This window comes from Lepisosteus platostomus, unplaced genomic scaffold (genome assembly GCF_059453375.1).
Source record: "Lepisosteus platostomus isolate fLepPlt1 unplaced genomic scaffold, fLepPlt1.hap1 Scaffold_59_H1, whole genome shotgun sequence".
NCBI classification, from domain to species: Eukaryota; Metazoa; Chordata; class Actinopteri; order Semionotiformes; family Lepisosteidae; genus Lepisosteus; species Lepisosteus platostomus.
In genome coordinates this window covers 95,256-120,854 of record NW_028291675.1, presented here as the reverse complement: position 1 = coordinate 120,854, position 25,599 = coordinate 95,256, and the positions used below count along the sequence as shown (strand labels likewise).

General features: G+C 45.7%; 10 non-coding genes across 10 annotated transcripts; 5 read left to right on the top strand and 5 right to left on the bottom strand.

Annotated features, from left to right (window-relative positions):
• The first annotated feature begins 1,573 nt into the window (after positions 1-1,573).
• On the top strand, positions 1,574-1,647 carry trnat-agu (transfer RNA threonine (anticodon AGU)). The gene has a single exon. It is a non-coding gene; the product is annotated as a tRNA-Thr (tRNA).
• An 8,241-nt stretch (positions 1,648-9,888) lies between these two features.
• On the bottom strand, positions 9,889-9,960 carry trnae-uuc (transfer RNA glutamic acid (anticodon UUC)). The gene has a single exon. It is a non-coding gene; the product is annotated as a tRNA-Glu (tRNA).
• A 201-nt stretch (positions 9,961-10,161) lies between these two features.
• On the top strand, positions 10,162-10,233 carry trnah-gug (transfer RNA histidin (anticodon GUG)). The gene has a single exon. It is a non-coding gene; the product is annotated as a tRNA-His (tRNA).
• Positions 10,234-10,807: 574 nt separating this feature from the next.
• trnav-gac (transfer RNA valine (anticodon GAC)) lies at positions 10,808-10,880 on the bottom strand. Its single transcript has one exon. It is a non-coding gene; the product is annotated as a tRNA-Val (tRNA).
• Positions 10,881-12,316: 1,436 nt separating this feature from the next.
• Positions 12,317-12,389, top strand: trnam-cau (transfer RNA methionine (anticodon CAU)). The gene has a single exon. It is a non-coding gene; the product is annotated as a tRNA-Met (tRNA).
• Positions 12,390-17,838: 5,449 nt separating this feature from the next.
• On the bottom strand, positions 17,839-17,912 carry trnai-aau (transfer RNA isoleucine (anticodon AAU)). The gene has a single exon. It is a non-coding gene; the product is annotated as a tRNA-Ile (tRNA).
• Positions 17,913-18,472: 560 nt separating this feature from the next.
• trnag-gcc (transfer RNA glycine (anticodon GCC)) lies at positions 18,473-18,543 on the bottom strand. Its single transcript has one exon. It is a non-coding gene; the product is annotated as a tRNA-Gly (tRNA).
• An 893-nt stretch (positions 18,544-19,436) lies between these two features.
• Positions 19,437-19,578, bottom strand: LOC148632744 (U4 spliceosomal RNA). The gene has a single exon (XR_015934169.1). It is a non-coding gene; the product is annotated as a U4 spliceosomal RNA (small nuclear RNA).
• Positions 19,579-20,228: 650 nt separating this feature from the next.
• trnag-ucc (transfer RNA glycine (anticodon UCC)) lies at positions 20,229-20,300 on the top strand. Its single transcript has one exon. It is a non-coding gene; the product is annotated as a tRNA-Gly (tRNA).
• Positions 20,301-21,472: 1,172 nt separating this feature from the next.
• On the top strand, positions 21,473-21,546 carry trnat-ggu (transfer RNA threonine (anticodon GGU)). The gene has a single exon. It is a non-coding gene; the product is annotated as a tRNA-Thr (tRNA).
• The last annotated feature ends 4,053 nt before the right edge of the window (positions 21,547-25,599 follow it).

Sequence of the window (25,599 nt, the reverse complement as noted above, 5' to 3'; positions counted from 1 at the left end):
TCAGACTTCTTTTGTCGCCACGCACAAAAGGGGATTGGGGATTCGCCTAGCGCTGTTATCGAACAGACCCACTCACCTCTTAGTGTGGCGGGATCTGCACAGTGCATGTCGCAGCGCATCCTGCTTTCACTTCAATGCGCGTCCTGATGTACCCCTGTCTCCCGCGTGACAGGTGGGGACAGGTGACAGGTCCTATACTAATGAGGAAGACATCGCTCTCTCCGACCCCCCGGCATCGTGTCCCGACCCACCGTGCTGGAAGCCGACGCGTGCTGTGATTCCTTTACGGAGCAGAAATGACAACCGAGGAGCCGAGAGATCATTTCAGCATTTCGCGTCTGAACGGAAAACACAAACGACCAACTCAGAATGACTTGCCTTTGACGCTTTTCAAAGCGTTCTTTGTGCACGACGACTGCGCCGCCTAGCAGATACAAATGGGTTGTACAACTTTGAACTAGTAAATGGAAGAGGGCTAAGCCTCCTCTCTTTTAGCCCAGGTTCGATCTGTCTCCCAGAATCACCAGGGCGCACACACACACACCCGTGCCGTTGAAGTGCTCTGCTTCATTTCTAAGGGCAACTCAACATTCACTCCTACCCCGAGTGCAGAAAAGACAGCGTCCGCAGCAACAACAGCTCAGGTCTCTGCACAGGAGCTAAGCTGCCCCCATCTCCTCTGCTCTGCGGCTCCTGCAGAGCGGAGTCCTGCCTGGAGCTGTGTTTGCAGGCGGCGGCTCCCCACGCTCTGTCTGTGCGTCGTGAAATTAATTAATAACGTTAATAAATTTATAAAGTTAATTTATAAAGTTAATAAAGTTATAAATTAGAAATTAATAACGATATAATTATATTCATGTACCGCAACACAAGAATAGTACACGCTGTACATTGTCTGTCGATAATGTTTCTGTAGTGCTTTAGTGGGTTAGGTTCCTGACTTCCATGTCACACGGTCTATGATTGAATCCCATGGAACTATGACTTTATTTTTTAACAAACATTTCTTTGAAAAAATGAAACGTTTCCCTTGGTCAGAGATTAAATAAAACCTCACTTTTTTAGGTTTTACTGTGCAGAGTGAGGTTTTACCTCACTTTTTTTGAGCAGAAGGTTTACTGTGACCTGAGAAGGGCCGGCATCCAATCACGGTGGTAAATACACACAAGCTCTCACTCATCTGAGCTACACGGCTACCAAGATGATCTCGGGTGCGCCGAGCTGGTACGGAACATATTGAACTGATCGATGGCGAATTGTCTCTCAGACAGGCTTTTCACCTCTAAGCTCCCTGACTGACAGTGATCAGCTAGGTAGTGAAACAGTCAGCTGCTTCTAAGCCTTAAACAGCTGCATCTCGGCGCTTCCACGGATGAGATGATTTGAAAGCCGAACATCACCCATTGGGAACACCTTACTATCACTAGTTTAAGAGACTCTTAAGGTCTTGCAGAGGTGCCTGTCTAATAGCATGCGCTTTGCAAGCTATAGGTGTTTAGGCTGAGGCAGAATGCCTAACAAAATGTTTTTCTAAAGGTGTGTCCAAGTGGCTGCAAAAGGACAACACTCCCGGGGCACTGTGGCTTAGTTGGTTAAAGCGCCTGTCTAGTAAACAGGAGATCCTGGGTTCGAATCCCAGCGGTGCCTTCTTTGTTCTGTCTTCTTGAACAGTACTGGTCATTATGGACAACCGCCTACGGCTAGACTTAATTAAATGCAAGTATTCATTTCCTGTCTTTAACGCGACTTGTTTTTCTTAAAATGGATGCAACTTGCAAAACATGAAATACAAACCTTGCTAATCAGCGCTAGCGGCTGGCAAAAAAAAAAGAAGTCAGCAATGTTTTTTTCTTTAACCTTAACCCTACTAATGGAGAAGAGTTAAACGACCGAGTCTATGCAGCTTAAACGGTGCGCACGTCGGGTTCTTAGCTGGTAAATCACGCTCACCCCAGTCCTTAATCTTTTAAAGAGGATACAAAATTGAACCTAGTCGCCACATCACATACATCCTGTTCAATGATAAAAAGGTAACATCTATCCTCGCTCCAGACTAAATCTCACGTTGAGGGCATATTTTTTTTCACTTTACCGTGAGTCGGGCTCGGCTGCACAGAGGAGAGAGCAGACCAATGAGGTCACGGGGACAGGGGAGTCACACGCTGGTGGTTTGAATACGCGGAAGATCACTGAGGGATCCACAGTATATGGACCCTCCGTGCGCCATCAGTCCGCACTCCGGACTCTGAATCCTGCCATCCGAGTTAAGATCTCGGCGGAACCTGAGGCACAGTTCCTTCTTAAAACGTAATCTGGTGAGCATTTCTAGAATCGTACTTGTATAGATGCAGCCTTTAATGTGTTGCTAGGTTAAAATTGATGACTTCTTGTATTTCAGTAGGCAACTGCCCTCTTGATTTCGGATTTAATTTCTTTATTACAGGGGCGCTTTTATGATGACAGAGTCATGTTCAGGTACTTTGCTTGATTGAGGAAGCTCATTTCGGACTCTGTGATCTGCTCACCTGGAAAGGTCTGCTGTACTACTACAAGAGAGAAGTAGAGTCTGGAAGAAGGGACAATTTTATGATGCTTTGGAAGGTAATGTTTTTTTTTTCTTTGAAATCGAAATGAATCAGAATAGCAGTGCAAAAGACAAACTCTTTGGTTTGGTTTAAAGAGATATGGTTTTAAAACAGACAACATGTAGAAAACAGGTGTTTCTCACTTTTGGAAAAGAATGGACCGGGGGTAATATTTTACTAGTTGCAGGGCTGAGCTCACTGGGTTACAGTCCTGCAGTGTTACACCAGGTCCAGTGGCGCAATGGATAAGGCGTCTGATTACGAATCAGGAGATTGTAGGTTCGACTCTTACCTGGCTCGGGTCATTTTTAAACACATCGGGCTGCTCCCTAAGTAGTCTGTGCTACTTACTGCATTGTAATCGTACCCAGTAAGAGATTTCCTTCATGTAAATGAACTGCACCTGACAGCTTTAGAAAAACACCTGGGCTCAGTACGGTGCTGAGAGCTCAGCGTTGCTGTTCTAATTAGCACGCACTGCATCGGCTATGAGCCCGAACCTTTCAATTATTCCGATCAGTAAGTCAACACGTAGTCCACATGAACGGTAGAAATATTCTCTTGTCTGTCTCTTGTTTGTATAGAACTGAATGTCCCTGACAATGTACTGTTAGTTTTAATTGAAGAACGGCATTTGTGTTCAAATATACCAGACAAGTTTATGTAACTGCTCATGCGACACTCAGTTGTAATTAGTCAAGAAATAAAGTCGAACAACAGCTGCGGGTTTGATTCTGAACGTATCAGATTGCAGCGCCTTTTACTTCCATTGACAAATGATAGAGATTCGAAGAGAGATCCTTCAGACCAGCAAGCAAACCCACGGCTATTTCGGTTTTCTATCTAGGCAACGTTGGTGTTTGCAATAGCATACATGAAAGCGTGATGCAATTTCTGTGGCTACATTTGTTGCACGTCATGCACAGTAAGAGTGTTTCTAACACCAAATAAAAAGTCAACAATTAGCGATCACGCCTTCTCCTCAGTTAACCCACTGAAACCCTTGCTGTTAACAGTTCTTTACTGCGTGCTTTACCAGCACCTACATATCGTGTCGGTTCTTTCAGCTTTATTCATTAGGTTTTCAAAGGCATAAGCAGAGCACCAGAGGTGCGAAGGCAAAGTGTGTGGTTATCTGAAGAATTGATGTCCATGGCAGCAGGTCCAAGCGATTTCGCGTTGTTATAGTACCAGGAAAGGAGAAGCGGCACTTCGCCTCTGCCGCGCAGGCACAAGGCGACATGCGGCAGACGCCGGAGTCGGCAGGTTTCGAACCTGCGCGGGGAGTCCCCAACGCATTTCGATCCCATCGCCTTAAACACTCGAGCACGACAAATGCGAGCTCGCCGCCGCCGCATTCCTCCTATAATCAAACACGGACTGCGAGGTGGCTGCGGATACCTTTTTAAAGTTGCTCTCCGTTAAAAAAAAAAAACCTTTCACAAGATACGGGCCGGCAGACAGACACACCTCAGAGGGTTTAAGGCTGGCTTCACGTTCAAATGATAAAGTCCCCCCGTCCGGATGTCAAAATGCAACTTTGGCAGACAGAACAAACATCAACAAACCACAAATGTGGACAAGGATTTTACAAGCTGCACCACACTGCACTTTCAAAAGCATTTACGTTCGTGTTAGACGCAGGACTTGCCTTTGATTTGCGCGCTTACGAACGTCATGGAAAACGAAACAAAACTAAAGCCCTCAGCTCCTGCACGTGATTATAATGGCGTTACGTGTCGAAGCAGTAATTTACGTCATCCTACCACTGCAACACGGGGAATAGAGAGAAATGAGCACACGCTACGAATCGTCTCAATCACTCCCTAGAGTCGTAAGGCGCATTGAAGGGTGCACCCCCATCATTAATCGTTGCGCCTCTGTGAAAGGAAAGCTCTTGGGCAGTCTTTGAAACAGCTCGGATGAAACACTTGATTGCTTCCATGTGCATCTGGAGCCCACCCAGTGGGCAAAAGACGTATAATATACGTCTATTAAACGCATACCTTATACGTCTAAATGTGGTCTACAATTCGTCTAGAATGAAATTCTAATATACGTCTAAAGTTATACGTCAATTATACGTCTATGTTTAGACGTTCATTATACATAAATGGTTGGAGTTCTATTATACGGATAAATTTAGAGGACTATTATACATATATGGTTGGAGTTCCGGATAACTTTAGAGGTCTATTATACGGATAACTTTAGAGGACTATTATACGTATATGGTTAGAGGTCTATTATACGTATAACTTTAGAGGTCTATTATACGTATAACTTTAGAGGTCTATTATACGTATATGGTTAGAGGTCTGTTATACGTATATGGTTAGAGGTCTATTATACGGATAACTTTAGAGGTCTATTATACGTATATGGTTAGAGGTCTATTATACGTATATGGGTAGAGGTCTATTATACATCAAAGATAGATTTTATAGGTGTAGAAACAAGTAAACCAAGCCAATGATTAGATTTAGAAATGTATTCTGAAAATACACATTCACACCTGAAACATATGTATTTCAAATTATACATTGTATACAATCAATCAACAATCAACATATGGGCAATAATCATAAAAAACACAACTAGTCTTAAACTTCAGCTACAAATTCTGGTAACATGGCAATATACAGTATAGTAATGACAAACACAAAACTAATTACATTAACACACTAACTCAAAACCACATTTTGATTCAAATATACATTTTAAAATGTACAACTTCTATATTTCCAAGAAAAAAAAAATATTACAATGGAAGTTAAGATGATTTTTTTCCACTATTTGCAAACCCTGCCTAATTGTCCTAACAGTTAGAACCAAAAACCTATTATTTTCAGTGTCCAGATCTCCTGGCCCCCTGTCTTTCATATGCATTCTTCAAGTAACACATTGCGTGCTCCTTTATTTCTTTTTCTGTTGATGTAGGGTGGGACTTCAGCACCGCAGCTAGGAGAAAATTATATAATATTACTTCCCAAATAAATGATGATTAATATCTTCTTTAGTATAATCTAAAAAGTGAACGGTTTACTAAGCTCAAAACTGAAATAAATGTATAAAATTTGGCTTGCATCATAGCAGTTGAGCAATAAAGTCTGTCCTAATTAAAGAGTACCCAAAGTTTGAAAGTACAACATAGAATAAGAATAGAGAAACGGCAAAACGATTTTGTGTCATCTTCCCCATTCACACTATTTTATGTGCCATTTTTTGCTTATTCACGTACTATTTTAATCAAAATAATATTAAGAAAGATCTGTATGTATTCAGATAGTATTATTATTGTTCATACTTACTCGTCAAAAGAGGATTGCTGAGATATTTGCGGATATACTTCTACGTTTGAAAAACGTGTCCAAAATTGTGACCAACGAATACTAGCAATGCATTGTGGTATATAACCGGAAAATATGCTGGGTTCGATATTTTCTCAACGTATGCGTTTATTAATGTTGTCGATATTATGGTTGAAATATAACATTGATAATACATCGCGGCTATGTGCCCCCTGCTATGAGCTGATGTGCAATTTTAACGCATGTAGTTAGTAAGGATCGGTCACTGTTGTATGGTATTATATATAATGACATTATGGAATAGGATGGGGACAGGCCTGGCATCACGGGGGGAGGGGGGAATGTTGCCCCTTCAGTTTTGGGCAAAAAGATTTACCTAACTTAATTTGCGCCCTAAAAAAATAGTTGTACTTTGTCAATGGTCAGACAACACTAAATGACAGGAACAGTCACTCAGTCTGTTTGATGGGCAGGAGGGCTATCCGTCCAGGAACTGCACATATCAGTGTCGTTATTGAGTGTCAACATTACGATCCTGTTTGCTCAGGTGGACCGATTCCTTGCAGTAGTTTATCATTATACTTAAAATCGTTATATAACTAGGACTAGTTATAGCAGTCTGTGCTTTCTGTTGGTTTTACAACATTTTTTCTTAACGATTCAGAACGTCCATGTAGCTGCAAAAATGAACGCTTATGGTACTTTTCGCTCCAGGCAATACTCTCCAGTGAGAGTGACGAAAAATGTGAAACTGAACTTCATCGCAAATACCAGATTGCTAGTCGATATCTTCTATCATGAAGCACTAATCAATGGCATAGCTGCGAGATTTCATTTGGGTAGCTGCACCGTACAGCTCCGTTTCAACCGAAATATCACCCCCGCTCAGAATTTCAGACGCCCCCCTACAGATTTTTCCCCGGGCACCGCGCACTGATGGGGGACGGGGTTTCCAGGAAATGGTATCAACTTTTCTCAAGAAAATAGAAATAGAAACTCTATAGGCACTCAAACATTTTACTGTTTTTTTTCAGGCAGGTGGCAAGACCCCCTCAGCAAAACCCTTGTATGCCAAGCTGTGGGCATTGATTCGTCGAATATACGTATATTCACGGTGAAAATACGGCTATACGTATATGTACGTCGCCTCGACGTATAATCAACGTCGAATTGCAACCGTAAAATCGACGACATTAATAAATGCATATATAACGTCGAAAACACATCTAACACTAGGAGTATACGGCACTCTATGGAAGCCCGTTTCCGCCAGGGAGTAAAAAAAAAACGCGCTATGGTATCTCAGAATTACGACTTAGTAAGTCAGAATTCCGACTTAGTATCTCAGAATTGCGACTTAGTAAGTCAGAATTCCGACTTAGTATCTCAGAATTGCGACTTAGTAAGTCAGAATTCCGACTTAGTATCTCAGAATTGCGACTTAGCAAGTCAGAATTCCGACTTAGTATCTCAGAATTGCGACTTAGCAAGTCAGAATTCCGACTTAGTATCTCAGAATTGCGACTTAGCAAGTCAGAATTCCGACTTAGTATCTCAGAATTGCGACTTAGCAACTCTCACATTTGTGACTTCGAAATAGCCATATTTCATTGTCTGTCCTTTTGTTATTGTAACGGATTCAGGTTCTAGGGATTGTGCCCTCGCCGCTCCCACCCTAGTTCGTGCCTCGCTGCACTGGCTCGAACCTGAGTCTTGCCAGCTGAGCTAAAGAAGACCTTCTTTTTTAAGTAAAAAAGGACATACAATGGAAATACGTAAAAAGTATGTTTCAGCTTTTATAATTGTGAATTCTTCTGAATGTGAAGTGCCTATTTCTGTATCTTATTTCATATTCTGTCTACGTAAATAAAAATTATTTTAAAAAGCCCACCGTGCACTATTCCATCCGGGTACTATGGAAGCCTCACTGGCGGAAATGGGATTCTATAAAAATTAGAGTAATTAATTTGATTTTTATCAGGGCACTGTACAGGACAAGTCTTCAGGCTTATAGATCCTATGATCCTGTACGATTCATGAAAATAGTGTAACGGAACGGCCGACATACAGGTTGTACGATCTGGTTGCAGTACACCACCCTCCCCTGCGCATAACAGGGATGCTGGCCGCCGGGGTTAAAGAAAGTGAGCCAGTGCAGCGAGGCACGAACAAGGGTGGGAGCGGCGAGGGCACAAGCCCTAGAACCCGAATCCGTTACAATAACAAAAGGACAGACAATGGAATACGGCTATTTCGAAGTCACAAATGTGAGATATAAAGTCGGAATTCTGAGTTACTAAGTCGGAATTCTGAGTTGCTAAGTCGCAATTCTGAGATACTAAGTCGGAATTCTGAGTTGCTAAGTCGCAATTCTGAGATACTAAGTCGGAATTCTGACTTACTAAGTCGCAATTCTGAGATACTAAGTCGGAATTCTGACTTACTAAGTCGCAATTCTGAGATACTAAGTCGGAATTCTGAGTTGCTAAGTCGCAATTCTGAGATACTAAGTCGCAATTCTGAGATACTAAGTCGGAATTCTGACTTACTAAGTCGCAATTCTGAGATACTAAGTCGGAATTCTGACTTACTAAGTCGCAATTCTGAGATGCTAAGTCGCAATTCTGAGATGCTAAGTCGCAATTCTGAGATACTAAGTCGCAATTCTGAGATACCATAGCGCGTTTTTTTTTCCTTCCTGGCGGAAACGGGCTTCCATAGCACTCTGTACAGTGTACGAAGTAAATTATTTTCGCAGTAATTAATTTACACGTGTATAATAAATATAGTAAATATAATTAATTACTGCGAAAATAATTTACTTTGTACACTGTGCAGAGTGCTGTATACTCCTAGTGTTAGATGTGTTTTCGACGTTATATATGCATTTATTAATGTTTATTTCACAGTGTCGTGCACCTTTTCATTGCTCTCGCTTTCAGAGCCTCCGCACGGCAAACGACTCGACATCAGGAAGCACATTGAAGTGAAAGCAGGGAGCGCTGCGACATGCACTGTGCAGATCCCGCCACACTAAGAGGTGAGTGGGTCTGTTCGATGCACAAAGAACGCTTTGATAAGCGTCAAAGGCAAATCATTCCGAGTTGGGCGTTTGTGTTTTCCGTTCAGACGCGAAATGCTGAAATGATCTCTCGGCTCCTCGGTTGTCATTTCTGCTCCGTAAAGGAATCACAGCACGAGTCGGCTTCCAGCACGGTGGGTCGGGACACGATGCCGGGGGTCGGAGAGAGCGATGTCTTCCTCGTTAGTATAGGACCTGTCACCTGTCCCCACCTGTCACGCGGGAGACCGGGGTACATCAGGACGCGCATTGAAGTGAAAGCAGGATGCACTGCGACATGCACTGTGCAGATCCCGCCACACTAAGAGGTGAGTGGGTCTGTTCGATCACAGCGCTAGGCGAATACCCAATCCCCTTTTGTGCGTGGCGACAGAAGAAGTCTGGTCTGTTTCCGCCCGGTTTCGAGCCGGGGACCTTTCGCGTGTGAGGCGAACGTGATAACCACTACACTACGGAAACTGTGGTCAGATGTGCCCACCGGCCCAGCGCTGAGCTTCGCCAATGCGATTCAGCTGCTTCCAGTGCCTTTATTGGGGTGCGCTGATGGACCGTGCTCTCTCTCCAGAGACCAGCACGCCTGTCATGGACGGAGCAGGAAAGACGGCGCCACATTCTACAGCCCTCTCCACGCAATCGACGAAATCGGGCTACTGAAGTGGAGAAAATCGCCTCTCCAGAAAGTGCAAATATCATCTTGGAGAGTATAAATCCTATTGCCGAAGGTCAGCCCTGTCTACCAGAGTGACCCTCCCACCTCCTGCAGCGATGGTCAGCTCGTCTCACACGCGAGAAGTTTCGGCTGGAAACAAGCGCCCCCTCTTCTCGCACGTTTTGCACGTTGAGTAGTTTTAATGCGGCTCCTTCGTACACAGTGCTGATCTTTTGGAAAGCAGGAGGCAAAATTGACACGTTCCCATACCGGGAGTCGAACCCGGGCTGCCTGGGTGAAAACCAGGAATCCTAACCGCTAGACCATATGGGAGTGCACAACCCTGCTGTTCCGGGCATCATGCAAGCAAACTACATAAATATGAGAAAACACGCAAGAGAGTTGTCACTCAGAGTGTCGAAGGGTCGATGTATACTGGGGCTCAGTTGAAATGCAACGTCAGGACTTTCCCGAATTATGTCACACGAAGAGAGCACAGCCTTTTCCGCCCTGCCACGTGTGTATCGGTAACTCGCCGTGATCGTATAGTGGTCAGTACTTTGCGTTGTGCCCGCAACAACCCCGGTTCGAATCCGGGTCACGGCAGAATAGGGGCGTCTGCTTTTACTACTTGCACGAATGAAGGCAAAAAAAAGCCAATTGATGTGAACGAACGGCGCTTTACAGAGGAGTACTGCCTGACTGGATCGTTGATGAACGACAGAGACCACTCCGACCTCTTCTCGGGTTTCTTCAATGACTTACTAAGGATCTTCTTCACATTCGCCCATGCAGGGGAAGCCAGTTACACCAAAGCAAACGCAGGAAAGTGCAATTCAAGCAGAGACCAGGAGGGACTTGTTTACACCGAGAGTGGTCGGAGAATGGAACAATGCGCCCAGCCCTGTTGCTGGAGCCGATTCTTGTTGAGATCTTGGGCTCACTAAGAAGCCCCCGCTGGATGCTAATCTTTCTGTTGTTCTTGCAGGTCCTGCGCTGCTTTTGAGCCGACAGAGCTCGTCCTGATCTGTCGGCACAGCCCAATTGCAAATGATCGGCTCCGCATACAGAAGGAACGTGCGTTTGGTACAAGAGTGCATGAAGGCACCGGAAATATATTGGGAACAAATGACCGGTCGCTCAATACCTCTGTGAAGTACAGGAGCGTGCAAAACGAGGCTGTTTCCGCCCGGTCTCGAACCGGGGACCTTTCGCGTGTCAGGCGAACGTGATAGCCGCTATACTACGGAAACCTGCAGGGACAGCTGCTGGTGTCTCGCTTGCATTTCGGGCTGAAAAAGGGAAGCGTCACTTTAGGCAGGGGGTGCTGGAGAGAGGAACAAAGGGTGCGATGAAACAAAATGCCGAAACCCGGGATCGAGCCAGGGACCTTTAGAACATACTCTCACGAATCGTTAGAATACGTGCGTTTGATCATCAATTGCGTAACAACTACATTCGTTCGACTTGAGCCATCAAGCTCATAGTTTTCAAATCTTGAAAGCTGTCATTGAGCACATCATAGTGTGCAGTACGCCCCGTAACTTGCGTACTTCAACAGAAAGAAGAGCAGACAGCTCCATAAATATGCGAGGCGCAGAGAGTGCAAGGCGAGCCGCACACGTTTCGGTGGCTGAGAGAGGGCAGTTTTTGCTTCTGCATTTCCCAAGTAAGGACGCATGACAACAAGCGATCGCGGTGCTCATTTACGACATAGTGGTGATGAGTTTTCAGTACGTGTTCTTTTGAACGAGCAATGAGGTTGCTGCCTTGGACAGCTGACTGCACGCTCTCATCGTGCCACGTGATGAGTATTCACCAGGCTCGTTCAGTCATTAGTCACATTCCATCGTTTGCCATAAGCAGATGCTGCAAGGTGATGTGGATATCAGTTCCCAGTCTTGTGGACGAGGACAAAAAGAGCACACAAGAGCTCATCCGCGAGTTGAACCCAGGACCTCCCACACCCTAAGCGAGAATCATACCCCTACACCAATGAGCCACGGCAGCACTTTCCATTTTATTCTGTCAGCGAGCTTGAGGACGGGGGAGAGGCGTCATTCGCTCGTCCAGTCAGACCTTCATCAATAAGTCAAGAAAGCCGCAATTACACGACTGCCTTGCAGACGAAGGGCAGTGAACTGCACCCGGTAAGAGGGGAACAAGCGGCACTAGGCGACACTGAGGCATGAGCCCCAGCGAGGGGGGTTAGCTTGCATGGTACAGCGCTCGCTTTGCATGCGAGAGGTAGCGGGATCATTTCCCACGTCCTCCAGGTGTGTGCTTAGTGCTTGATGTGCCGAAAGGTGTCCTTTAGCCTGTGGTCATGCCTTGCATGGAGAGCGTCATGCAGCTGTCAATCATTTCGCAGCCACGCCCCCTCTTCATCTTCTCTCTGCCTTAAGCGTCTCCGCCACTCTCTCTTGACATTTCATGTCAGCATGTCAGAAGTCCGAGTGACGTTTTTAATGGCTGAGTGAGGGCACGATGCTGAAGCAGAGAGGCCACTTCAGCCAGAGAGACTTGTGCTAGGTGAGATCTGAAAAACGGACTCGCAACAGAAACAGACCAAAAAAGTATCGGTGAGATCAAAAGGCAAATGCAACATCCAGCAGAGGGCGTCTAAAGATTAGGGAACGGTTGACTGAAATCCATATGAGGCAAACTTACCGGCTGTGTACTGCAGCTGGCCTCGTTGGCGTAGTTGGTAGCGCGTCAGTCTCATCATCTGAAGGTCCTGAGTTTGATCCTCACACGGGGCAGGGCTGCTTCCTCTCTTGCTCTTTTCAAACACTTGCGGCAACTGTTCGCTCATAACCACGTCTGGAATGCGTGACCTTTACACGGGGGAGAAGCAACGCCGCATCCCTTTTCTAAAGAACATTCACATTCAGAAATAAGTCAAGAAATTTGCCATTACTTTTGCTGTCAGCCTGCCCATGTTGCCAAAGAAAGATTCACTCGGCGTCAACATGACAGAACAGCGATCACTTGAAAACACTGTTCCACACTCCGTAAGCAAGAACTTCAGTGTTTGCAGTCACCCGATATGCCGATAGTCAAAGGAGCACAAAACACGAAGCGTCAAAAGACAAGATGAGTTGATGGAAAGAGCGTTGAATTGATGAGCACAAAAGTTCAGCTCGTACAATAGGCAACGAAGGTCCCGGCGTCATCATTGCACTTGAAAGGACTGCCTTGCAGACTAAGGGCAGTGGGAGGTTGCTGTTTTGAGATGGAGGCATTGGGATGGTGGGCCGAGATCTATTCTTCTTAAAGAATTCTTCATCGTGAAAGATCGGTCCACAGGTCATCCAAAGAACTTACAAATTTTTGGGACTCAGGGAATCACGTGGTTCCGGAAGGGAGTGAAGTGCTCAAACACATGACATGCCCCCTTGATCTCACATGCACAATTCTGCTGCAACATGCACAGCTACCGTCCACACCAGGCAGTGGGGCTTCAGCAGAATTTGCTACGCCACCTGCAATTACATATCCAGCTGCACACATATACATGGCCCCTCTGTCCTTTTCAGGATCTCAAAAAAAAGCATAGCGTGGTTTTCCTGCAACCTGATTGACCGCATCTCCCTCAGAATGTGCCCCGTTGCATTCATTGCTGAAGCAGGACGGAGGCTAACGGACATGCCAGAACAGTTAGGCTCAGCTATCTCTCCAAAATATTGTGGTTGTAGTGGAAGAAATATGGTTTAAATTGTACCTTGGTATTTCAAACTCTCTCTAGAATGTTATCCATTTCTGTTTTATTTTGACAGGAACTGGCTAATGACACTAGATGAAAAGAGAAGAAAGAAAACACAACGTTTCGGCCGTGGAGCCTTCTTCAGGTGTGAGGGCTCCACGGCTGAAATGTTGTGTTTTCTTTCTTCTCTTTTAAGCATGGAATAGACCTATTACTTGTTTCTTTGCAGCCTACGCATGCTGACACAGCTCCCCACCTGAACTGCTAATGATGCCTGGTAGTTTGTGGTACTTGGGTATTGTCTTATGTTTGCTCAAACTGCATATGTGTGATTGCATATTTTTGGGTATTTTCATGTCAATATTTAATTCACTGACATTCCTGTATGCTTGGAAGAAAGGTAGATTGGATTTGGCACAGGACGCCTGCCCATATTTGTTGATCATTGTTGGGCTGGAAAAACAATGATAAAAAGTGTATGAAAAAAGCTCTCTCCAATATTTCCCTTCTCTTCGCCATGGTAAAACTGCCTGTTCTTTCCGTCTTTTGTCCTTCTACAAAGATTCCAGGGCTCTTTTTCCACCATAATATCAGAAGCCAAAAAATAACCATCTAATGTGTAAACAGCATTTGTAATGTTGGTAGCTGGAAGAGGTTAAGTATGTTTGCAAAACCTAGTTGATTACACCACAGACTTACTTTGTTGTTGTCAGTTTTTTTTTCTCTTTTAAAGGCTGTAGGTGGGGTGTGATGGACTGTACCACTATCATAGAAGATTTTTTTAGGACACATCGCAGTTCCATAGTAGAATTTATCAATAGTAGAATTCCATAGGACATTATTTACCAACATATTACCCAGTGTGAGACTCTGCCAGTAAACCTCAGAGCATTGAGTTCTCCACTGATAAAGATGGCTGTCTGAAGTCATGAAATCCACTGCTGGGATGCCTGAGAGACAGTAATTGAATCTTGGCTGGAATTAGGCTTTCTATTAGTGTTGATCTTTGGGAATTATGTGGTAAAAAGGGAAAACTCCTTTACTTTAGTCACTTTGAATGTTCAAATGTACAGAACCTGCAAAACTAAGCAATGAAAAAAATCCATCACCACTCTCATGATAGCATAACTCATAGTCTCTGCTGTTGTGTAACAATACACACTTTCAATTTTCTTATCGCCTGTCTCCAGAGAGAATGTTGTTAGTGCTGATGACCTTGAATTAGACCTTGTTGACTCTGTAAAACAATCTTCCTCTGCTTAGATTTTCACTCAGATTGATTTTGTTCTCAGATTATTCCTGGCAGGACTGAGTTTCTAGGAAATGAAAAGTGAAAGAAAAAGTACAGAAGATCAGCCCTTGAATATACAACATTGTGCAGTGAGATTGTTAAATGTATTAGCTGCTATCCCGTGCTAGAGCCTGTCGTGGTAAGCAGTGGATGACAGGATCTAGCATAGATACTAATGAAACACTGTTAATGAAAGATAAAACACTTGAGTCTTATTTTAGTTTTCCATTTCCCTTTCATTTGTGATGTACTGTACAACAGGCCACAGAACATGCACAAAAACAGATATGCACACATTCACACCAGGCAATGACAGTCTGCCCAGTCAGAATCTGAGCTGAGGTATCAGAATTCTGAATTCCCTGAATTCTGTCATGGATCATCCACAATAAGGGCAATGTTTGATCACGAGGATCCCCAGGAGAGAGCCTAGTAACATAAATCTTGGAGCAAAAGCAGATGATTATCTTCATAGTTTGTGTGGTTGAGCCAAAGTTGAGCATGAGGATATGTGAGTCACCATTCTTAGAAATGGATCCAACTTCAGACAGGCGTCAAAAGTAAGAGTATACAGTGCTGGGGCAATGACACTTCAATGATCAGAAGGATAACAAGAGTTTTAATGCATTGAAATTGATTTTCTGGTGATGCACACTGTCATGGAACTATTAATTTTTAAGGATCACTTACTGACGTCAGACAGCTGCCAATTCTCCAGACTGGAAGGATGAACAGTTTATCCCCCTAGGTACCATATTTCCATATTGCGAAGCATTGGAATAATACATGTCATACAGCAACATAAAAACAGGAAGACAAGTATCACAGCCCCTATAATCGGTGTTAGTAACTTAAAAGAAAAACATTCCCCCTGGCCCAAACAGTGATTCTAACCAGGAGAGAAAAGCCGGTGTATCTTTTATGCCTCTCTGTTTATTCACATTGTCTTTTAGTTCTTTCAAATGCTGAATAGCGAGCGTAAGATTTCCGTAATCATCGTCATTAGCTGGAATATATGTACAACAGGAGTCTCCTACTAAAGCATAGACTCCTCCAGATGCTGCATTTTGAAGGTCCAGCACGAACCTGTTCTGAAGTGCCATTAATCTAACTCCCCTTAATTCTTGTTTGATAGCGTCTAAGCCTTCTAACGTGATATTAATAAAAGAGTACATTTCATAAAAAGTCGCATGGGTGAGGCTGTAGAATGAGGCATTAAAGCACATATATAACAAGATGCATTAAATTTCTTTAACTTTACAGTATGATTTATAAATCTATACCACAAATTACTCATATCCCCCTCATTATCAGTTTCATTCAGCCAGTTTGTATACAAAGAGGCTTCGTGTTTAGATTCTTCCTCTTTTGGGGTGGTGACAGGCTTCTACATAAAAAGGAAAAGGGCTGTGCACATCAGTCCCAAGCAGGTTATCCCCATCTGTCCTTGTGGAGACATCACTCCTGCGCTTTGCTCAGTTCGTTTGTGACCTTTTTACAGTGGGAAGCATGAATCCAGGGCACCATTTCTGTGACCTTCACAGCAGTGGCAGGGTGGTGACAGGCTTCTACATAAAAAGGAAAAAGGTGGCAACTTGCTCAGCGAGCAGGCGGAGCACACACCGAATGCAGATGTGTCTGAGTGGTGTGTCCAAGTGGCTGCAAAAGGACAGCGCTCCTGGGGCGCCGTGGCTTAGTTGGTTAAAGCGCCTGCCTAGTAAACAGGAAGTCCTGGGTCCGAATCCCAGCGGTGCCTTTTTTGTTCTGTCTTCTCGAACAGAACTGGTCATTATGGACAACCGCCTACGGCTAGACTAAATTAAATGCAAGTATTTATTTCCTGTCTTTAATGCGACTTGTTTTTCTTAAAATGGATGCAACTTGCAAAACATGAAATACAAACCTTGCTAACCAGCGCTAGCGACGTGGCACTCGGCCACGACTACAGCAAGCCCCACTGCCGCTGCGTTCTTGCTACAATCTTACCTGGATCGCGAGGCGCCGGCGGAAGCCTATTTCAAAGTCGTTCTCCGTTTCAAAAAAACATTTCCAAAATACAAGCCTTGCAGACAGACACGCCTCAGAGGACTTAAGGGTGGCTTCATGTCGGAATGATAAAGTCTCCCCGTCCGGACATGAAAATGCCACTTTGTTACACACAAAAAAAAGAATCAACAACAGAGAAATGCCCACAAGCATTTGAAAAGCCGCACCACGTCGCACTTGAAATAGCTCTTACATTAGTGGTAGACGCAGGAATCGCTTTTTTATTTACGCTCTTACCAACGCGATGGAAAGCAAAACAAAGCAAAGCAGAGCAAAACAAAACGAACAAACGAAAACCTTCCGTATAACGCCGTTACGTGCCCAAGCGGTATTGTACATCATCCTAGCACTGCACCCCGGGGCATACGGTATATGGGAACGAGCACACGCCACGAATCGTCTCGAATCACTCCCTACAGCTGTAAGGCACCTTGAAGCGTGCACCCCCAACATTCTTCTTTGCGCATCTGTGAAAGGTAAACTGTTGAACAAACTCTGAACCAGCTCTAAGGAAACTAATCCGATTAGACGTTACTTTGACTCATCTTTTTACGCTCAGTGCTGGATTGCTCAAACTCCAGCTAGGGTTAGGGTTAGCATTCCCACGCTACTTAGACACTTTGTTTACGCTCAGTGCTGGATTTTGGGAACTTCAGGATGAGTGGGAATTTTCTCCTATCTGTCAATTCTGTTTTGTTTTGGAGACTCTTGGCTGCCTATGTTGTACAGTGCAGCGTGAAGGAAACATTTTCCAAAACTGTGTCAGCTCAAAAGTTGTAAGAAAACCTCTCCAGCTGCTTTAACTCTCTTCATTTTTGTCATTTAATGTGACACTCGATGTATAACTGGAGCCTCACATATGCAAATGGTGAGGCTCCAGTTCGACACCCAGTTCGACACCACTTTACAGTATATGACAAAAGCATGGCAGACTGTGCCGGACCGGCAGATAACTTCCGCTTATTTTTACCATATTAAACATTGGAAATCCTCCCACTTGTATTTGTGACACTTGATTTTGGCTCCACCTAAAACACTCTTAAATCTTCAAACACTTTTCTCTTCTTCCGCAACACTCTTGTCTGTCAGCACTATGTGGCAGCGTTGCATGACAACCCCTCTCACCACGGAAAGGAACCTAACAGCTTTAAGAGAGGAGAAAAGGACCTAGCCAGTACGGGGCTCGAACCCGTGACCTTGGCGTTATTAGCACCACGCTCGAACCAACTGAGCTAACCGGCCTCACAACAGTGCTCCTCTCTGTGCTTCAAAAAATCGAACTCAGGGAATTTCTTTTGTCCTCCTTTGAATAGAAAGCCGTGTAATTCAGTGTACGGGCTTTCTCGTGCAGTTTCATGTTTCTTGTAACCCAAATCCTACACTGGCCTGAAGTGCCCCCCCCATTTCACAGCATTTTTCAGCTGATTTAAAATGTACCTAAAGGAGAAGCATTATTGAAGACCATCAGTTACCAAGAGCTTTTGTCAAAGGTTTTGGTGGTCATTTTGAATGACCACAGAGCGCTGTGACCTCGGTTTTACATCTCATCCAAAAGACAGCGCCCTTTTACAACACAGCATCTCCGTCACTATACTGGGGCATTGGGACCCGCACAGACCTCAGGGTGAGCGCCCCCCCGCCGGCACCATTAACACCGCTTCCAGCTGGAAGCTTTGTTTTTCCCTGTAGCTCACCCTCATCCGGGTACTGACCTGGCTCACACCTGCTTAGCTTCAGTAGGTTTTTTGAGTTGCGAGTTGCAAGGGGATGCAAGTGATGGAGCCGCTCGCTGCAAAAGCCACTGCATTGGCCGGGAATCGAACCCGAGCCTCCCGCGTGGCAGGCGAGAATTCTACCACTGAACCACCAATGCTCGGTTCCTGGGCTTTCAAAAAAGACGCTTTTTTGGTGCTCTGTGCAAAACGCGTCGACATCTGCTTCCAACTGCAAAATGCCATTCGCGGACGCTGAAGAACTTATTTCCAAGACAGCGGGTACAAGCGATTGGGCGTTTTAAAACCACCAGGAACAGCAAAGAGGCGCGCTTCTTTGCTTGCGCCGAAACACACCGACTGGAGGCGGACAACGTAGTCGGCAGGATTCGAATCTGCGCGGGGAGACCCCAATGGATTTCTAGTCCATCATCTTAACCACTCGGCCACGACTACAGCAAGCCCCGCCGCCGCTGCGTTCTTGCTACAATCTTACCTGGATCGCGAGGCGCCGGCGTAAGCCTATTTCAAAGTCGTTCTCCGTTTCAAAAAAACATTTCCAAAATACAAGCCTTGCAGACAGACACGCCTCAGAGGACTTAAGGGTGGCTTCATGTCGGAATGATAAAGTCTCCCCGTCCGGACATGAAAATGCCACTTTGTTACACACAAGAAAAGAATCAACAACAGAGAAATGCCCACAAGCATTTCAAAAGCCGCACCACTCCGCACTTGAAATAGCTCTTACATTAGTGGTAGACGTAGGAATCGCAGTAAGTACAGACGTTTAAAAAGCTCCACTCATGCCGACGATGCAGCATGAAGAAGCGCAACCTAACGTTTGACAGACAAAAGCCGGGCGCCGCTACGAGCAATATGAAATCAAACTGACAGCACACGGCGTTTCGCGCTGACTCAAAAGTGATCTCGACAGACGCTGGTCTCTGCATAACGCTGAAAGAGCTAAAGAGCGTTTCTGTTGAGACGTAACAAGCTCGTTTCTTTCTACCATGATGTCACCATGACCAAATCTGTCTTTAAACACCTTGCTCAGTCTCTGACGAGACTGTCAAAAATTGCTTTCGCCGATTGTATTGCAAACCGGCGGAAGCGGGGTATTGGGAAAAGTTTTCAACTAGCAATAATCGCGCCTCGGCTAAACCTCACAGGCTACGATACTGCCACTGCGCAAAGCTGACGGTTGCCAGGCAACCGCGGGGATCCTATGGAAATCGTTATCGATCGTCTCATGGCATGTCGTTGCGGTAACGCTTCATATTTGTCGTCTTCTTCTTCTAGCTTGAGGTTTTGAAGAATTTCATGACAGACAAGGGCTCCGTTGGGAATAAAGGGCGTTGTGATAAAACCGTTGCTTATTTTCAGCAGCAGAAATACAACCCTTTAAATACAAGATGACAGAACAATGACGAAGGGCATGCCTGGAGGAACTCATGCACTACAGAGGAAAGGGGGCGGGCACGTACAGTTCACATTCAAGCCACAAGTACTCTTCTCGGATGTTACACAAACAAATCCTAACGTCTTGAAAGCATTGCAGCATGTTTGTGTCCCACTTCCCGTGGCTGCAGGACGACTGACACGAACGGACAAACACAATCTGTGGCGTTTAGCGTGACATAGTCTTGCAGGCATCGTGCTGTCTCACTGCAATACTATACCGCTGGAGGAAACAGTCCATCTGGCCATGAAACTCATTTGAACGTCTAGCTACAGCAACTAACAATATCATGATTTATTCAGGATGTGTGGAATCAGCACGTCCCGGAGACAGCTTCCGAAATCGTGAGCATTCTCTGGTGGTGTCCTGCAGGGCGCCTGTGGGCATGCGTTGGTGGTATAGTGGTGAGCATAGCTGCCTTCCAAGCAGTTGACCCTGGTTCAATTCCTGGTTAACGCAGTGGGGATTGGTTTCAAATGCTGTTATGAGCCTTGGATTGTGACTAGCAAAGCGAAGCCTTTTGAAAGAGCTAAAGCACTGCAAAACGGAGTTGAAGGAGAATCTAACAGGGGATTCTGAGCGGTGTCTGCATACACGCAGTCCGATACGGGTGCTGAAAGCTTGAGCTACTCTCAATGTCATGCTGCCTTTCCCCGGAGTAAATCTGTTACATTGAAAGAATGCTTCTCGCAGGTTCAAAAAGGGACCCTTGTTAATTGGAGAAATCAATGATTTCGAATGAATTCTGTATGCGTTAAAAGACAGCTATACACAGAAAACATGCAGGACACTGCTCATGATGTTTCCCGAGCCGAAACACAGTGCGTTTTTTCAAGCCATTTGACAAAGCCCACCCACTGAAAACTGCAGCAGATCGTGTAAAGACGTTCAACTTTGTAACTACTGCACGCACGGGAAGCAGAATAAATTCCTCTTTTCAAACTGTCAAAGGTTTGCTTTCCGAACGCCGCAGGACATTGCACAATCTCTTTTGAACGGGGACAAACGATTTCTTATGGGGCACAGTAAGTACTGTTACTGTCACTGCTCGATACCGACGTTGGCCCACTATACCATGTTCAGCCACCGCTAGAAAATGTATGGCTCTAGCACCAGAGCAAACAACAGGAGGGCCAACATCGAACGGGCACACGTGTCAGACATGGAGAGCGATGAGAATGGGATTCAAACCCATGTCTGCAAAGCACAATGGATTAGCAGTCCATCGCCTTAACCACTCAGCCACCTTGTCGATGAAACTGGGCTGTCCGGACATGGGTTGGCGCGCTCCAGATGATCTTTTTCTTTTTTTTCCCTCGTACTCGAGGGCCATTTTCCTGTTCCACATTCGATTTCAACATTTTCCTTAGGAGATGTCAAGCCAGCAAGCCACTGCTGTGGTTCAGTGGCCAGTGTGGAGTTCAGTGGCCCTGTTGTACACAGAAAGCACATTGAGCTCCTTGGACATCAAATGTTCCAGATAAAAGCCATTTGTCACCCTTTCTCTTGGTGTTGATGTTGCTATTGTATGTAAAGGTGGCAACTTGCTCAGCGAGCAGGCGGAGCACACACCGAATGCAGATGTGTCTGAGTGGTGTGTCCAAGTGGCTGCAAAAGAATAATGCTCCCGGGGCGCCGGGGCTTAGTTGGTTAAAGTGCCTGCCTGGTAAATAGGAGATCCTGGGTTCGAATCCCAGCGGTGTCTTCTTTGTTCTGTCTTCTCAAACAGAACTGGTCCTTACAAACAACTGCCTACGGCTAGACTTGCAAGTATTCATTTCCTGTCTTTAACGCGACTTGTTTTTCTTAAAATGGATGCAACTTGCAAAACATGAAATACAAACCTTGCTAATCAGCGCTGGCGGCTGGCAAAAAAAAAGAAGTCAGCAATGTTTTTTTTCTTTAACCTTAACCCTGCTAACGGAGACGAGTTAAACGACCGAGTCTATGCAGCTTAAACGGTCCGCACGTTGGGTTCTTAGCTGAAAGGGTGGTAAATCACGCTCACCCCAGTCCTTAATCTTTTAAAGAGGATACAAAATTGAACCTAGTCGCCACATCACATACATCCTGTTCAATGATAAAAAGGTAACATCTATCCTCGCTCCAGAGTAAATCTCATGTTGAGGGCATCTTTTTTTTCACTTTACCGTGAGTCGGGCTCGGCTGCACAGAGGCGAGAGCAGAGCAATGAGGTCACGGGGACAGGGGAGTCACACGCTGGCGGTTTGAATACGTGGAAGATCACTGAGGGATCCACAGTATGTGGACCCTCCGTGCGCCATCAGTCCGCACTCCGGACTCTGAATCCTGCCATCCGAGTTAAGATCTCGGCGGAACCTGAGGCGCAGTTCCTTCTTAAAACGTAATCTGGTGAGCATTTCTAGAATCGTACTTGTATAGATGCAGCCTTTAATGTGTTGCTAGGTTAAAATTGATAACTTCTTGAACTTCAGTAGGCAACTGCCCTCTTGATTTCAGATTTAATTTCTTTATTACAGGGGCGCTTTTATGAAGACAGAGTCATGTTCAGGTACTTTGCTTGATGGAGGAAGCTCATTTCGGACTCTGTGATCTGCTCACCTGGAAAGGTCTGCTGTACTACTACAAGAGAGAAGTAGAGTCTGGAAGAAGGGACAATTTTATGATGCTTTGGAAGATCATGTTTATTTTGTCTTTGAAATCGAAATGAATCAGAATATCAATGCAAAAGACAAACTCTTGGTTTGGTTTAAAGAGATATGGTTTTAAAACAGACAACATGCAGAAAACAGGTGTTTCTCACTTTTGGAAAAGAATGGACCGGGGGTAATATTTTACTAGTTGCAGTGCTACAGTGTCACACCAGGGCCAGTGGTGCAATGGATAACGCGTCTGACTACAGCTCAGGAGATTGCAGGTTCGACTCCTGTCTGGCTCGGGTCGTTTTTATACGCATCGGGCTACTCCCTATGTAGTCTGTGCTACTTACTGCATTGTAATCGTACCCAGTAAGAGATTTCCTTCATGTAAATGAACTGCACCTGACAGCTTTAGAAAAACACCTGGGCTCAGTACGGTGCTGAGAGCTCAGCGTTGCTGTTCTAATTAGCACGCACTGCATCGGCTATGAACCCGAACTTTTCAATTATTCCGATCAGTAAGTCAACACGTAGTCCACATGAACGGTAGAAATATTCTCTTGTCTGTCTCTTGTTTGTATAGAACTGAATGTCCCTGACAATGTACTGTTAGTTTTAATTGAAGAACGGCATTTGTGTTCAAATATACCAGACAAGTTTACGTAACTGCCCATGCGACACTCAGTTGTAATTAGTCAAGAAATAAAGTCGAACAACAGCTGCGGGTTTGATTCTGAACGTATGAGATTGCAGCGCCTTTTACTTCCATTGACAAATGATAGAGATTCGAAGAGAGATCCTTCAGACCAGCAAGCAAACCCACGGCTATTTCGGTTTTCTATCTAGGCAACGTTGGTGTCTGCAATAGCATACATGAAAGCGTGCTGCAATTTCTGTGGCTACATTTGTTGCACGTCATGCACAGTAAGAGTGTTTCTAACACCAAATAAAAAGTCAACAATTAGCGATCACGCCTTCTCCTCAGTTAACCCACTGAAACCCTTGCTGTTAACAGTTCTTTACTGCGTGCTTTAGGAGCACCTACATATCGTGTCGGTTCTTTCAGCTTTATTCATTAGGTTTTCAAAGGCATAAGCAGAGCACCAGAGGTGCGAAGGCAAAGTGTGTGGTTATCTGAAGAATTGATGTCCATGGCAGCGGGTCCAAGCAATTTCGCATTGTTATAGTACCAGGAAAGGAGAAGCGGCACTTCGCCTCTGCCGCACAGGCACAAAGCGACGTGCGGCAAACGCCGGAGTCGGCAGGTTTCGAACCTGCGCGGGGAAGCCCTAACGCATTTCGAGCCCATCGCCTTAACCACTCGGCCACGACAAAAGCGAGCCCATCGCCGCCGCATTCCTCCTATAATCAAACACGGACTGCGAGGTGGCTGCGGAAACCTTTTTAAAGTTGCTCTCCGTTAAAGAAAAATACCTTTCACAAGATACGTGCCGGCAGACAGACACGCCTCAGAGGGTTTAAGGCTGGCTTCACGTTCAAATGATAAAGTCCCCCCGTCCGGATGTCAAAATGCAACTTTGGCAGACAGAACAAACATCAACAAACCACAAATGTGGACAAGGATTTTACAAGCTGCACCACACTACACTTTCAAAAGCATTTACGTTCGTGTTAGACGCAGGACTTGCCTTTGATTTGCGCGCTTACGAACGCCATGGAAAACGAAACAAAACTAAAGCCCTCAGCTCCTGCACGTGATTATAATGCCGTTACGTGTCGAAGCAGGAATTTACGTCATCCTGCTGCTGGTGTCTCGCTTGCGTTTCGGGCTGAGAAAGGGACGCGTCACTTTAGGCAGGGGGCGCTGGAGAGAGGAACAAAGGGCGCGATGAAACAAAATACCGAAACCCGGGATCTTTAGATCTTCAGTCTAACGCTCTCCCAGCTGAGCTATTTCGGCGGTGCATAGAGCCCGCAGCCACCTGCTCCAGCCTTCCTGTGTTGCGGCATGAGCGCACCAAGAGTAGCGGGAGAGTGTTGCAGGAACGTCACTCAGAAGGAAAGCCACCCAGGTGTGCCCTCTGAGCTCTGTCCAGGGCATCTTCCTCGCATGGACTCCTGCCTGCGACGGGCAGGAAACAATTAGCAAGAACAGAACAACACCCCATGGGTGTCTCATGACCACACCTTAGGTTGTGACACGTGCAGGTGTGAGGGGTTGCCGGGCTACTTTGGAGCAGAGCTTGGGCGGAGGGGGGGCGGGAAAGCAGACAAAGAGGTGACACCTCAAGGTCTGTACGATCACAGCTCTCCGCCGCCCCAGGCTTCCGCTCGATAAGCTGCTGGACACACCCGCCCCTCCTCACACAGACCGTGGAAAAGCCCCCGAGTGGGAGGGCTCTCTCTTCCTCCCAGGAGCTCTTGGACACGACGCACAGACAGGGTGCGGGGAGCCGCCGCCTGCAAACACGGCTCCAGGCAGGACTCCACTCCGTAGGAGCCGCAGAGCAGAGGAGATGGGGGCAGCTTAGCTCCTGTGCAGAGACCTGAGCTGCTGTTGCTGCAGACGCTGTCTTTTCTGCACTCGGGGTAGGAGTGAATGTTGAGTTGCCCTTAGAAATGAAGCAGAGCACTTCAACGGCACGGGTGTGTGTGTGTGTGCGTGCGCCCTGGCGATTCTGGGAGACAGATCGAACCTGGGCTAAAAGAGAGGAGGCTTAGCCCTCTTCCATTTGCTACTTCAAAGTTGTACAACCCATTTGTATCTGCTAGGCAGCGCAGTCGTCGTGCACAAAGAACGCTTTGAAAAGCGTCCAAAGCAAGTAATTCCGAGTTGGTCGTTTGTGTTTTCCGTTCAGACGCGAAATGCTGAAATGATCTCTCGGCTCCTCGGTTGTCATTTCTGCTCCGTAAAGGAATCACAGCACGCGTCGCCTTCCAGCACGCTGGGTTGGGACACGATGCCGGGGGTCGGAGCGTGCGATGTCTTCCTCGTTAGTATAGTGGCAAGTATCCCCGCCTGTCACGCGGGAGACCGGGGGTTCGATTCCCCGACGGGGAGTAGCTTTTCTTTTACCTCCTTAGACAAAGGACTGCCTTTCACTTCTCTGTTTTCTAACACAGCGTCGTGCACCTTTTCATTGCTCTCGCTTTCAGAGCCTCCGCACGGCACACGA